Here is a 15,335-nt window from a genome sequence, read left to right as displayed (position 1 = left end):
AAGAAAAACATGGTAAATTCTGCCAAAATTTTGTAAGTTTCATGAACTAAACAAAGCTTTACCCCTTACTATTCATGACCTACTTGCTTCTGAAATAGTTTTGAACAACAATTGTATTAAGATAAAAACAGAGAAAGCCAAATCCTCACTCTCCCCCTCACAATTATATTAGGGAATTCAACACCTTCCTAAATTAACCTTCAATTTTAACGCTGCTTTTCCACAAGCTTAATAAAATATTTTCTAGATTACTATTACCATCTACATGTGCTGAATAATGAAGTAGGAACAACAGCAGACACTGTAAAGATCACAAATTATTTTCCCACCTACAAACTCAGGCAAAACCAAACATTAGAGTCCTGAAGGGAACTGTAAATATGAAGCATCTGCTGAGGTTCTTTCCCAACCACCTGGGCCTCCATAGCAGACAAATCCTTTTAATATTTGCTGGCTTAAGCTACTGAAAAAAACCACTTAACTGCATTTGCAGGTGATTTAATAGGCATTTAAGTTTCATGGTGACTGACACATCAGTCCTCATAAGAAAATAAAATTATGCATAATAAAGGAAACAATTTTCAAAAGCCTCAGAGACTTTGACTATCAAGTTTTATATCCTTAGTTACTGAACCATATCAATATATTATAGGTCACATAGTAATCATATTTTGAGACACATATGCCTTACAGGAGCTTTAAAATCAAACATCCCAAAACATGTCCATAATAGCAACTTGACAAAACCAAGAAAGCTTAAGGAGCTGGGTTTTTGATATCACACATTTTTTTTCTTCAGTTCTCCCATTTGAATTACAGCTTCACAGACCATCTTTTCACAGTTTACCTAAAAACAGACATGCCACAGAAAAAACAGGTATTCCACTGCCATAAGATTGCTAAACATCACTAAACATCAGGATATGCACTGTATAAACAGTTTCTAAGGTGCAAATGGAGAATTTCCCTTTGCAGACAGGCAGGCAAATGAGGTTTGTATCTGTCCCTGTCCATTGTAGCCCAGGTGTTTGTTACCAGTGCCTGGCTTCCCAGACACAGGGTCTGTTATAACAGGATCACACAAACCAACCTAACCCAGCCAGGCAAAGTTAGCCAAGCTCAATCCCACCACCTTGATCAGTTCAGGTAAAGCAGCCACTTCTCAGAGGTGTGGGGAGCCCAGGGAGGAGTCTGAGCCCCCTGAGCCCCCCAGGATGGCAAAGGGTGGAAAGATGCAAGCAAAACTTCAAAGGGCACAGCTACACCCAAAAAAACACCTCTGGCAACCACCTCTGGTAGCTTTCAGGGTTTACCCAAAACCAGCTTGCCCTTTTTAACTAACATTTGTTATCTGCTGTGAAATTCAAAGAATTGCCTTTTAGGACCAAGAGAGAGCAAAATTTCCACAAATGTGTAAATGATTGAGGAACCCTGATCTTATTTCCAGGACTAAAGTCTTTTGGGATTAATCTGATCATGCTGATACTGAGTTTTGAAAACATGGAGATAGTCTGTTCACTTCCACCAATTATGGTGGACTGATTATGCATGTTTCTTCAAATGCTGTGGGAAAAAAAGTCACTAAATTTACACTACAAGACCTACACTTTCTATACTGTGCAAATACTTGAAAGCCTATTTCTTCCTCCAGTCAACACTCACTGCCCCTAAATCCCTCAAATTAATGTTTTTTTTTTTTTACCTATGTTCTGTATTTTACATTAACTTATGGCTTTAACTGCATCATAAAAGACACTAAAATAGCACTGCTTTATGGAAACAGTGTGGTGTAGTAGAGACATAAAAATCCTGGACTAAGAAGAAATGTGGACAGTTCTTTTTAATTATTTAAACTGGTATCTCTATCTTTCCAGTTTTTTCTTTATTTTATAGCCCCTTTATTTCAATCAGCATGAGTGTTCTCTTCTTTAAACTGATTTGAGCTACTTCTACCTAAAATTCCCAAGCATATTCTTTAGTCAGAAGTAATGTAATAGACTCTTTTCCTACCAAGGTAAAAGTGAGCATTTTTTGTCTGTTTATAAAGTTTATTGTGTGCTTTGCCTTCCTAAAGTACACTTGGATGTACTAGAATTCTTCCTACAGAAATCTGTCTTTCAAGAGGGGAAAAATCCTACTGAACTTTAATTATAAATCAGATGCTTGAATTAGTCCTACCACTAAGTGATTTGAAGTGTAACTCGGCAACTAATCCACTGGCTTTTAAATCCATGCCATATGCATTCTCAGTCTTGCTCTTGATTTTTTGCAGCATTTCCAGCAAAAACATCAAATGCCAACTGGAAAGACTGTTTTGAGAAATACCCTTACTTCCCACTGCTTTTTTTTTTTTTTCAATCACACTGTACATAAAAACAATCCAGCTGAATCACTGCATGTGTGGGAATAACCTTCTATTTCTTCCCTGGGAAGTATCTCCATATCATCCCTCCTTCCCATCTCTGTAAGCAAGTGCTGTGAGAGTCTGTTGCTTCTCTTCCCTCAGGTGATGGAAGATGCATTTTGCTAACAGAGGAGTGAAGAAAAAAAAAAAGGAACTGTTACCTCAAGTGATCTGAAAGAAAAAGTCCTTACAAAACAAAAAAATGAGCAGGAGAAAAAGGTTTTGTGCAGGAAAAACAGTGGGAAGAGCAGCAATGGGAAGAAGCTGATTTATTTCATAATGACAGAGAGTTCAACTCTAGTAATATCTAATTATCTTGAAACACACCAGTAATTCTAACATCTCCTATAAAATACAGCCACATGGTTTTTCTTTAGCTTACTTGCAAAACAGTGCTAGTCTGCTGGAACAGCTGCACATACAGACTAAGCAGTTTGCAAACTCATCATTTAAAATACAGATATATATTTTTTCAAAGCCCTAAAGTGCAACTATTAGCATGCACTTTGTATATTCTGAAATTACAGCTTCAGGTAAATTCCTAAATATTCAAAACCACAGAGAAGTTGAAGGTATCTTTTTTCTACAGTAGGGAATTAGGATCTCCTCAGCCTGTCAATTCCCTTTGCTTAAAAAAGCACTCAGAAAGACCAAACAACAGTTTATAAGTTTGCTTTAAAACAAGAGCTAACAAGTAAAAGTAGTATCAACAGTAGTTAAATTAATGTTAATTAGTTAACCTTTCCCAGTAAAACAGAAACATTTGGGTTTGTGTTAGAGCTGTAACAAAAGCTACAACTACTAAATTACTGTAACACACAGATAGTTCTGACCCCCTCTGAACCAGCACAACAGGTATGAGCAGGAGTTTTAAAACAAATAAAAGTCTATTACATCAGTTCTGCAAATCATACCAGTGGTGTTACCATTAAACCAAACCAGAAGGAAACAGCAGGTCATGTAATCTGCCTTTCTGTGTGTCTCCATAAAGCCAGGTAGCACAGATCTTTATAGAGCTCTAGTATATTGCTTCTATTTTGTTAGTGTAGTAAATATTATCACATAAACAAACAATCTGTGACCTTCTGATAACTAGCACCACATGCTATCTGGGCAGAGGCGAGACTAACACACTCCCAGCAGACTGATGAGTACTGCTGGAGGATAACAGGCTTGGAAAAAACCTCCACCTGAAAACTCTGATGGGAGCAAAAAGCCTGCACAGACCTTTGCCACCATGTGCACCCAACAGGAAGCTTGGCAGGTCACCCAACAGGAAGCTTGGCAAGCCTTGCACAGGGTTTTCTCACATAGAACAGAGTGGAGAAAACTCTTACTTCCACACACACACACACTGGGTTCTGCCTGGCAAATATTCTTGTTTATGACTTGATAAATTATTTGACTTGAAAGATTAGTTAAATGAAAGAATGGAGAGCAGTGTAATTATTAACTCCTGTCTCCTTCCATCAGAGTCGATTTACACTCTCAGATGTCTACTCCAAACAAGTGCACAGCAGTCCCTAAGAAGGAGGGGACCCTACCACGATGCCAGGCTTACCCTGCTCACCTGGAAGCCAGGACAAAAGGCAGTTTGGGGTGGGGGCTCCCACCCTCGCTTGGCCGCACAGATCAGTTCCGCACCCTGCGTGCGCTCCGCTCGCTCCAGAAACCCTCTGCACGTCCATCTGTGCAGCAAACCTGCTCTGGAACTGCTCAGCAGGCAGGGGAACCAAGAACAGAATCAAACTCTCAACACCTCTCCTTCAGGAATGTGGGATCAAACTGAAAATAATAATTTAATATAAAACTATTAAGTCCAATAACTAGGCACAGTTGCAGTTCATTAATAACTTTACAGCTCCAGAATAAGAACATTTTCAAATTAAATCTGAAGTGCCAGTATGCCATCTGGAAAGTCAATGCAGATTCCTAAGCCTTTCCAGCATCTTCTTATATTCACAGTCTTTTGGACAGTGGGGTTTTTTTAGGGTTGGTTTTTTTTTAAGAGAAGGGATTTTTGCACCGCATTTTGGAACATTCAAGGAATACAAAACTGAGCTCCAAATTACTTTGCTACATTTCCTATATCAAAAGTGTTCAAAATGTCTTATGAAAATATCTAAAGCTATTATTACAATTACAATTAAAACCATAAGGTTGAGTTTGTAGGTTAAATTTCTATTCCCTGAGCAAAATGAAGAATGACCCCAAGTTACGTGTTTTGAAACAAGTTTATCACCCATTTATTACTTGTTACTTTGGTGACACTCTCCTACAGTACTAATACAAGCTTAGATGCCCTGCTGTCATAGTCAGGCAAAATTAAAATCACAGATGTAGCTCCCCCTCTCACTTCTAAATGCTTAAAAGCCACTGTAGTGGGTGCACTTTAAAGGGAAGGAACAATCACATCCACTCTGGCAAAGGTGCAAGGAACATTTCAGGTAACTTTTTATTTTGATGAATTGTTATCTTTACAGTAGGGGTGTGCACAGTGAACTATGTTCAAATTAAACAATGCAGTACTCATTTTGGGATTCATGATGTAGTATTATGCTCCCTTAAAGGAGGGAGCATGCTCCCTTAAAATTAGAAAATGTTCATATTCTGATTTGTTCTCTTGTCCTCAGATACTCTTATCTGCAAGGCAGGATGCACAGGTACCAGAAACACCCTGAGGTGGGAGCAGTAACACTGCAAAGTATTTTGCAGTCAACAGCCTCCATTTGCTCTCCTTATTGTCACATGATAGAAAGCTACAAACAATAACAAGCAAAAAAGGACACTACCTAAGCAGATCACAGAAAAATGTTTCCCACGTCACCTCCATCAGCCCAGTGATAAACATGCATGCTTAAGAGCTTCCATGTCATGAACTGCAAAAAATGCTTCTTCTAACATAGGTGACAGATCTCATCTTTGCAAGTACCTGAAGAAGTTGGTCCCTGACTAACCCTGAGGATCAAATCATGGGGTTTTATCTTCTTAATTTCCCCTGAAGCTTCACCTAGTATATCTGTCAGAAAACTACCAAGAAGCAGTTTAGTAGAGAAGAAAATACAAGAAAATACTGCACTGGAATACTCCCCGTGAATCCAAAATGTTAAAAGAGCAATCCATACTGAAAGATGACTTAGTGAAGATTTCACACAGCTACCTCAAATGCTGGGTTTTGCTTGGACATGAAGATGGAAGAATCAGCACATGATGGAAAAAGGGGGACTTTTAATGGTCTGACTCAGAGCTAGTATCACAAAGGTGACTACTGGAACTCCCTCCAGGATGGGGCATCCCTCACTTGGCACACCTGCTCATGCCATCCACATGTGCATTGACACATTTGTGCACAGAACAAAAGATGCACTTCCATTTGTGCACTTCCAATAGAAGTAGCAAATGTAGAGTGAAAGGCTGTGCAGAGCTCTCAGAAACACCCTCAAGATTCATCCAACTCACTTGATGGAAACAGTCTCTAAAAATAATTTGAAGATTATGTAGAAGTGTCCTGTGTACCCAAAAAATGAGTAGAAGATGCAGCAGTGACCAGTTGTAAGAGAGGTATAAGAGGGTTGCTGTGAGCTCCACAAAGAGCAGAATCAATAGCAACTGAAAGAGCATGTTTCAGCATGTCTGCAGCAGCTTTGCCTCAGAGCAGCAAAGGCTGAAGTGAACTATTACAGCATATAATGTTCAGTGACTCGCTGCCTACAGGCAAATACCACACTGCACAAAAAACAAGGGAGGAAAGCTACAGTTATTCTCTTCTTTACTCCTGGGTACTTCTATGCCAGGAGCTGACACTGTTACTTACTGGCATTGAAACTTTATCTTTTACCAACTGTGTGTGCCCTGTCACCTTTGTCCAGGTTGTAACAACAGCAGCTTCAGAAGATCACTGGTTAGTTAAAATTCAGATAGAAAACAATGCACATTATGTACAAAGTAATTACAAGAAAGCAAAAGAAGCAGGACTGTACTGTCCTTTCTGCCTCATCTCAAAAACTATCCCATAAGAAGTAATCTAACAGCTTGATGAGGCAAACTTCCACCTGATGCTGGAAGCAGAGGTACATGGAAAGAAGCTGCTTAGCTCAATGACAAACTAGTTCTTCAGGGCAAAAATCAACATGAAAATTTTCTCATGTGAGTACCTGCCAAGTATGACTACTACAGTAGTCATTCCCCATGGATGAATGAGTGTAAGATACTGAGGCTGAAGCACAACCAGAAGGCTGAGTATATAGAAGATCCTCAAACATATGAGTTGAATCACCCAACTGGAGAGGGCAACAGAACAAAGCAAAAATTAAATAAAATTAACCTTAGGACCTAATTTTTTCAGCCTGACTCAGTACTGCGACCTAAGACTGTGATGTGCAATCATGACCATTATTCAGATCAAGACAGTTCCTTCAGCACACTATGTTTAACTCAAGACTTTAACTGGCAACTGTGGAAAGCTTGCCAACCAGGAGTGCCTCTGAATACATAAGAGATAAAGCCAGATGCAAGGCACAAGTCATTCACACCACTTACAGAAATGATATGCATACTTTAGATTAAAGCCAAAATCTTACTGAGGGATAAGGGGGAGGAATGCAAATGCATAGAAAGGAGTATACTTTTTATAACAACCCTGTTGAAATGAAACAAACAAAAAATCCCTCAAAACCAGAACAAAAACCACTTGCTTTTTGAGGCACACAGGAAAAGATAGCTATTCCTAAAGTAACATAGGAAGTGAACAGCTCTAAAATTAACAGTGAGAATTAAGAAAGCTTAAGAAAGTAAGCTATCACACTTCCTCAGTCTAGCTTAAACACAGCATCAAGAGGTCAGGCAGGGTCAACAAGCTTTGATTAAGGACTCCCTGTCTTGAGACCATACACCGTGACTCAAACAGAAAGATCATCACCTTAGTCATCACTCAAACTACAGCACAACATTGCTGCATGCTGTATTTTAGAAGACATTCAAAGAAAGGCTTATCTATACTTAATATTTGTGACAGGTTAGTGCAAGTTCTTTCAGGTGTTGCTGCATCCATAAACAAAGTAATTGTAAGAAATCATATGACACTTTCAATGGGTGTACTTAAATGTAACTGAAAGTGAATCTACACTGAGGGAAGGTGATGAGCCAATGTTGCTGTTACTCACCTATACACCTCTCCCTTATCATAGAGTTTCCCTCATTTCCCTGATTTAGAAGGTTTAGAGGTTTTTAATATTTGAATTTGTCCCCTGTTATATTTATTACTTGCAGAATCACAATACTATTTCCTCCATGCTGTCTTAACACCTTCAACACATCTTCAATACAGTGTTGGCTACTTCTCCAATAAGAGACCACATTGACACGACAGAAGAGTGGAGGTGCACAAACATTGACTTTGATTTTATGTCTCTGCTACCACTGCTGTCCAGTAAAAATCCTAAAAAATGCAATGCAAAACAAAAAATTGCACAATGTATGCAATACAGTATGGCGATGCAAAATAGCACACCATAAAGCCTTCTCAAGGCATTGTTGCAACACTGTGCCTCTTTCACTGAACATCACTTTTGAATAAGTCAGAGGCAGGTGTCATACCATGGAGGATGTTATGAGACTGTCAAAGAGGCTGATCTGGAGTGAGGGCTGCCAAATAATCTTAATTGTTACTACAGGAGGAAGAAAATCAACAAATGCTGTTGCATCCCAGCACAAGACAAGCCCAGCCTCAGCGAGGCAGCAGCTCACCCTCACTCTGAGCTGCTGTGCCAGGGCTGCCCTCCCACCCATGACCCACCCTGAGAGCTTGGCAGCCCCAAGGGACACGATCTGTGTGGCTCAGGGTCTCACAGATTCTGTGACACAGCTTTAAGGGTCAGGAAGACAGCCATCAGGGACAGGCAGGATCAGAAGACCTGTACTGAATGCAGCAATACTGACACCTTGACTGCATGACTATGATAGAATACACCAGGATCACCAATACAAAGTTACTGGGAAGATTTATACTGGCTCTAGTGATGTGTAGGAGAGAGTTTTGTACAAACCTACAAACAAAAGTTCTGTTCCCTTAATTCATGTCTGTCTCCTGTTTTGATATCTTAAGTTCATAGTATTGCTGGAAAAAAAATTCTGCTGTTATTTATTGCTTAAAGTTACAAAATTATTAAAGTTCAAACTGCTCCTGCTATAGCTATTTGCAGCCTAGGAAAAACATCTGCAGCTCATATCAACTTCAGCAGTTTTCCTCTCTTTTTCTTGGTTATAGAAATATTTCCTTTAGCCCCCATTTCTAGGCAAAGGCACAGAAAGCCATACTCAAATACTCATGACATTTTGAGCACTCTTTAGCAGTTCGTCCAAAAAGATAATTCAAAAAGAGAAACACTCATAATTTAAGAATTCCCAGCATGTTCAAATAATAAATTAGCATTCCAACTGCCCACTAAGAACAGCAATAGCATTTATTTGCTTATATGCAAATCTTATGTATTATGCAAGATCTGCACTGGTTGTGTTGCTCTATCACTACCAGCACAACTCCCTCCCTCAACACAACACCTAAGCTGGCTCTAGGCTGCATTCTGCTCCTGCTGCCAGTTCCAACATCCAGCAAGGAGAGCACAGGAACCACTGTTTTACATCACATACAACATAAACAAAAAGCTTTGAAGGAACAGTCATCTCTGAAATTTTGGCATATGCATGATTTTGGGAGCACATAGATCATATTGAAAGATGTATTCAGAACCCCCACATGATGAGATCAATAAAAAGAAATATTAAGTACTCCTATTTTAGTCTATTCTATCATTTTAATAGCAAAGTTATGCACACAGCTTCTGAAAACCACATTTAAAGTGAATCCCTAAAGTGATAAACAGACTTAACATTCTAATTTTAAATAAATTATTAGAAACGGAGAGGAACAATGTATAATATGGAGAGAGCAGAAAAAAAATTGAAGAGAAGAGAAAAGCAATAATGCGCTCTCATGATACAGGTCTCCATTTATCTGTCCTTCCTGGGACTGACAACGTGATACCAGGCTTCCTAAAACTGACCTTGTGCTAACAGTTTGACAATTAAAAAGTAAGAGCTACAACCCCAACATGGTTTGATATGACACTAATAAAGATTCAGGGTGAACAGATCCTCCTTCTTCAATGCATACTGCTGCATAAAACACACAGCAGCTCTTGGGAATCAGCAAGCACACAAGAGGGAATGACACACTCTTCCTATTACTTAATATAGACATCTCCATCTACCAAAAAAAAGTCTGCCAAACTTGTGTTCCTTATATAGCCACTCCAAGGTAAATAGGTATCCAAGTCCCAAACAGAAGATATGAATTGGAGAAAACAGAACAGTTCACAAGAATACATCCACATGCTGTTCCCTTGCACATGCAGAAATCAGCAGCCTCTGAAGTCCTCCTTAAACTGTTTAAACAAAACACGCCAAAATGTTGGCTCTATTCCAAAATCCTGCAACCTCAAGTAATACTGTTATATAATATTCACCATACATTTCTCAAAAGGTTTCATCAAACTGCCTTCAGTCCACATCTTCATCCCTAGTAAATCTGTTTTTCTCTCCCAGCCCCTCCAAAAGAAGTCATTTCTTACTACAGGAGGCTGTGGGAAATATCCAGTTTCACTTCATAAAGCACAGCTGACTGCCTCCAAGAGCTGCACAAGCTGTCACAAGGGTACTGCCAGGAGGGTGCTGTGGCACGACTCAGGACGAGACAGAGAGTGACAGTGGCTCTCATCAGGCGGGTACAAGAAAGGATCTGCACTCCAGTCACATCCCTGCACTTGCACCTCACAGCAGCCACGGAGCCAGCACTGAGTGCTGCTCCAGCAGGCTCTCTCAGGAAGCAAGCAGTGACTATGGATTTTTCCAAATAACTCCTTTTTACATGTGATGTTCGCAGGGCAGCCTATGTTTTAATGTACGTGAGTTCACCAAATCCAAAACACGTGCAACTATTCAAACAGAATTACTGTTATTCTAACAGCACACACCTTGCTGTTTCACCAGAAGTCTGTTTGTTTGTTTGTTTCACCTGCATTAAGCTTTTGTGTCAAATAATGTAACAGTAAATCAGGCAACAACCCTGCATTTGATTTAAGCACTTAAGAGTATATGATGAAAACCCACACAAATTATTAGATTTCCCCCAAGTCAGGCATTCCAGCTTGTTTTATATTTTGCTAGAGGTTCACAGACTTGTTCTGCTCACATCACCCTCAGCTCTTTCTGTCTGTGCTCCAGCCCACATGGAAATCATGCTCCCAAGGCTGATACCATGCAAGGGCCTGAGCAAACAGAGCCAGGGACATGCAGGGTAAGTTATCACAGGCAGACAGCTGCCTTAACGTGCCTCCATCTCCTCTGGTCAGCTCACACCTGGGACAATGGGTTTGTGTTTGCCTTAATGCACTTGGCTTCTTTCAAAAATGAGACTAAAAGATCTGAGAAGCTGGCAAACTTCATATGAAAAACTCATAATGGAATTTCTGTAGCAAAGACTTATGGCTTTAAGCTATTTTCTTCCCTAAAGTAGTTATGATTTTATTTCATGGTACTCTCTGCAATCCTGGGTAACATGCTGAGAACCCTTACATTAAACAAGCAGAAGTGTGCTCAAGTCTGTGCCAACCACTTCAGCAGCGTGGGAGTGTGTGCATGTGTGTGTGCAACCCCCTCCTGTGGGGGTCACAGGATTCTCTCCCTTTCATGGCAAAGTTTCTATCAGTACTTTAAAAAGTGCATTCAGTATTTCAAAATGCAGTTTTCTATCTAATCAATGTTTCTTCTCAGCAGTACACATCACAAATTTATCTCCTTAAACTCACACATTAACTGAGCTCTTGCCTTCAGCTGCAGATTACTGTGAAAACAGCTCCCTACAGAGTCCCAAATCCACATCTCCTTCCTGGGAACTGTGTAGCATTGGGCTCTTTCCTTTGGCACAAGAATCACAGAAACCTACAATAAATAGGCCAAACTTAAGTGCAGGTCTTTATTTTTGGGTTTTGTTGCACTTAAGGCTTCTTGTTTCAGCAGTTCTTTTCTCACATTTTAGCCAGGCTCAATCTAAACATGGTAAAAGCTGTAAAATAGACATTTCACATCCCAAATACTTTTTCTTTCTAATTGTGACACTACTAACATTATTTACTGCTGCCCTTGGGATACACACACACACACACACACACACAGAGAATCCTGTCCAAAACCCCCAACCCACACATCTTCCTACATCCCTGAGTTTTGCTACTAACTACCCTGCCAAGGCAAACACAATTTAACTCTTTAAAGGTATGTATTAAGCTAATAGTAACATCATTCTCATGCTGTGAAACTTTTCATTCATATTCTGCATTATCTGTTCTTTTCAGAACTGCTGTCTGATGACAGTCCCCAGAGGATGGGAGACATGGAAGCTGACTCTGACTAGTGCAAAGCAACCTGCAGGCAGCACTACACAACTGATTTACAGTGATATTTCACAAATCACCATGTTAAGAATGCCACAATACAGTAGAGTACCTGTCATGCAAACACCTGCATTATTAATAGAACTGCAAGTCTGAGAACTTAGACTAAGGAAAAACATTAAAGATAAGCCAGAATACAATGTACACAACAGCACATTAACTCCAAGAGAGCAAAAACTCCCTTGTATTGAATGTATTTCAGCACAGGAAAATGTTAGGAATATTGTGCATACTTCAGAAAAAATCTATCTTGAAACCAAACCCAATACTGTTGTGGGTTATTTTTTAATTCTTTGACTATCTCTTTATATGTGTACATAGCCTTAACTAAGAGATTGTATTTCTCAAACCTGGCAGAAAAAAATCAAGATTTAACTGAACAGCTACTTAGCTTCTAACCAAAATCTCTATCCCAACGTTTACCTTACCTAAATCTTTAGACAGCTAGTTGCATACTGTTATGTTTACAAAATCTGTTCAACTTGCCAAAAATTATTGGACTGGTTTTCCAGACAGCTGATCAATAAAATTGCATATTAAGAGCTGGTTTTGCACAGCCATATACAACAAGTGACATCCTTGCACTGGAAATGTGAATGCCACATGTCAGCTTTCAACTGTGCTTGCCAGCAAATCTGGTCTCATCTTCATGAAGGTGGGACTGTTCCACAATTCTGTTGTATTCCAAAGAGTCAAGGTTTGAAGTGATCAATTTAACAAAATTACAGGATGATACAGAGGGAAAAGCACTGAGAGCCATTACTACTTTCTCACAATCTGCATAATAACAATCAGGGAAGAAAAAGATACCTGTTAACATAGAAGTTATGCTAACATAGTAATGCCAGTATCTTTTTTTCCCATTAACTGCTACAACACAATTTTGGAAGTTTACATTGAAAACAATGAATTTAAAATATTTACTTTAGCAACAACCTCATTTTCCTGGTTACAAACCTCTCTATCCATGCTTACTGCCCAGAGCCTCAAGATGCAGACAGAGAACAGACAGTTGTTAAAGAGAAGCTTGCAGTGGGGAGAGAAGGCAGCACCTCAGGTCCAGGAGGCTTCAGCCAGCCCTGCCAGCAGCCAGTCACACTGCAACCTTCACAGGACCTAGGCATTGTCTAGGCTTTCCTAGGAAGCTTCTGCTCCTTTTAACAATTATTTCCACAATTTTTCATTTGAGAGTGTTAGCCAACAGCCTCTAAAACTTGTTGTAGCTTTTTAAAAAGGAAACTTCAGTAATTTAGGAAAAGCAGTGTAGGGGTGTATTTGAGAGACACTCTTTGAGAGACCTTGCTCTGCTTCGAATAAAGGAAATAGCTGAAAGAGAAGCTCAGGATCATGTAAATATATGCCACAAACTAGACAGTCAATACGCATGCAGACTAAGATACCTGAGTATGTCTTGATACTGTTAAAAAAAAACTCCACAAGGGCCTACCACTTGGAGTTTGAAACTGATTCCACCAAAATTTAACTCTAGCAACACTTTGAATACTCTGGCAAAGTTGTTATTATTGTTATTAATCTCTTGCTGAAGCTCACTCTTTTTTCACCCCATTATTACAATTACTCTCTTGTTGAAACTTACCCTTTTCCACCCTATATCTTCAATATAGAAAAAAATTTACAAATTTACAAGACAGAGAGAGAGCAAAGCACTTCTAAAAATGTTCCTCAGCCTCCAAGTAAATAAGTTACAAGGCAGAATACAACCAGAGTCCAAAAACTAACTTAAAAAAATTCAGTACTTAGTATGTTCTACACATGTTACTTTTAAGTTGTGTGAAGAAATTTGCAGAATGTTCCAAGGTACAGTGACTAAAACAGTTAAAATAGTACAACTTCTGCCGTGTCATTTTACAAATTATTGTAAGCCCAGCAGTAAAGGTAACACAGGAGCTGGCAAGGAAACAGGTAGCTAGAGGTGGTAATAACTAGTCTTCCAAAATGATCAGCAAATTTGAATAGCCATTTTGACAAATCTCACAGAACAGCAATTTCAGTAGGCAAAGAGGCCGTTGCTTTCCTGTGTGAGGGGACTGAAGGACCCTTAGGTACAAGCTGAGCACACAAAAACTCATGCAACTAAATCACTACTGATTTCTAAAGTGAGCTCTGCCAGGCCTTCAACTCTTACCATACACCTCCGTCATCCAGACCCTGAAGGGTTCAAGGCAAAGGTTATGTTTTGAAAAGCGTGAACTTTACAAAAAAAAAAAAAAAAATCCACAGATGTTACCGAATGGCCTTTAATCCAGGGCATCGCCCATATCAAAAGCCATCACTGTGTTCAAAAAAAGGGGAGGGCTCAAATCAGTTTTCAGGTAAACAGAAGATAGGTGATTGCCTGCCCTCCGTCTCCATGGGCTCATCATGCAATGCCCACTGATGAGACCTAAGCTAACACAAAAACACTAATGACAAAATATTCAGATCAGCATATGCATTCCATAGCCAGAGATCCATGACAAACATTAATAACCCCACAAGAAAAACCACTGCACACTATACACGCATGGAAGTTTATTTCTGAGAGCAGGTGCCTGCCTGCATGCAGACCTTCTCAGTCAGGTCTTAGAAAACACACTCCCCGGGAAATTACCCTGTCTGTGCGCTTTCTTTTGACACCAGCAGATGATTATTGTTTTTTTAAGTTCTAGTCCCTACCACGCATTTGTTCTGCAGGCAGCACAAAGGGTTGGAGGTGAGCTTGACAGCGCTGCAGAGGGCAGGCGGGCCGGCCCTGTGCTTGTACCCCGGCCCTGTGCTTGTACCCCGGCCCTGTGCCTGTCCCCCGGCCCTGTGCTTGTACCCCGGCCCTGTGCTTGTACCCCGGCCCTGTGCCTGTCCCCAGCCCTGTGCCTGTCCCCCGGTCCTGTGCCTGCCCCAGCCCTGTACCCCAGACCTGTGCCTGTCCCCGGCCCTGTGCCTGCCCCAGCCCTGTACCCCAGACCTGTGCCTGTCCCAGCCCTGTACCCCAGACCTGTGCCTGTCCCCGGCCCTGTGCCTGCCCCAGCCCTGTACCCCAGACCTGTGCCTGTCCCCCGCCCTGTGCCTGTGCCAGCCGCACGTGCGTGAGCAGCGAGGGCAGCACCCGGCGCTACAGCAGCGACAACGCCGAGCAGAGCGCGAAGCGGCACTGACAGCGGAACGGCGTTGTCCGAGGAGCCCGGCGGCACCGGCCGGCAGCGTGTAACACGTGCACGGGTGGTGACAGCGGAGGGCCGGCGGGGCCCCGGTCCCTGCGGATAGGCGTGCCCGCCCCATCAGCATGCACACGGGCACCGCCGCCGCACGCGTGTGGCCCCGGCCCCGCGGAGCCGCCGCCCCGGCGGGACGCTCGGCGCAGGGGCTGCCCCGCACAGGCCGCTCGAGCACCGGCGGGGCGTAGCTGTCACCACGGCCGGGCGGCG

At 41.2% G+C, this 15,335-nt stretch overlaps 1 protein-coding gene across 1 annotated transcript in view; it reads right to left on the bottom strand.

The window, feature by feature from the left end:
- TENT4B (terminal nucleotidyltransferase 4B) overlaps positions 1-15,335 on the bottom strand; it is a 41,447-nt gene that overhangs the window by 25,162 nt on the left and 950 nt on the right. The window lies entirely within an intron of this gene.

Source organism: Agelaius phoeniceus, chromosome 12, assembly GCF_051311805.1.
Source record: "Agelaius phoeniceus isolate bAgePho1 chromosome 12, bAgePho1.hap1, whole genome shotgun sequence".
NCBI lineage: Eukaryota > Metazoa > Chordata > Aves > Passeriformes > Icteridae > Agelaius > Agelaius phoeniceus.
This window is presented reverse-complemented; position numbering and strand designations above follow the sequence as displayed.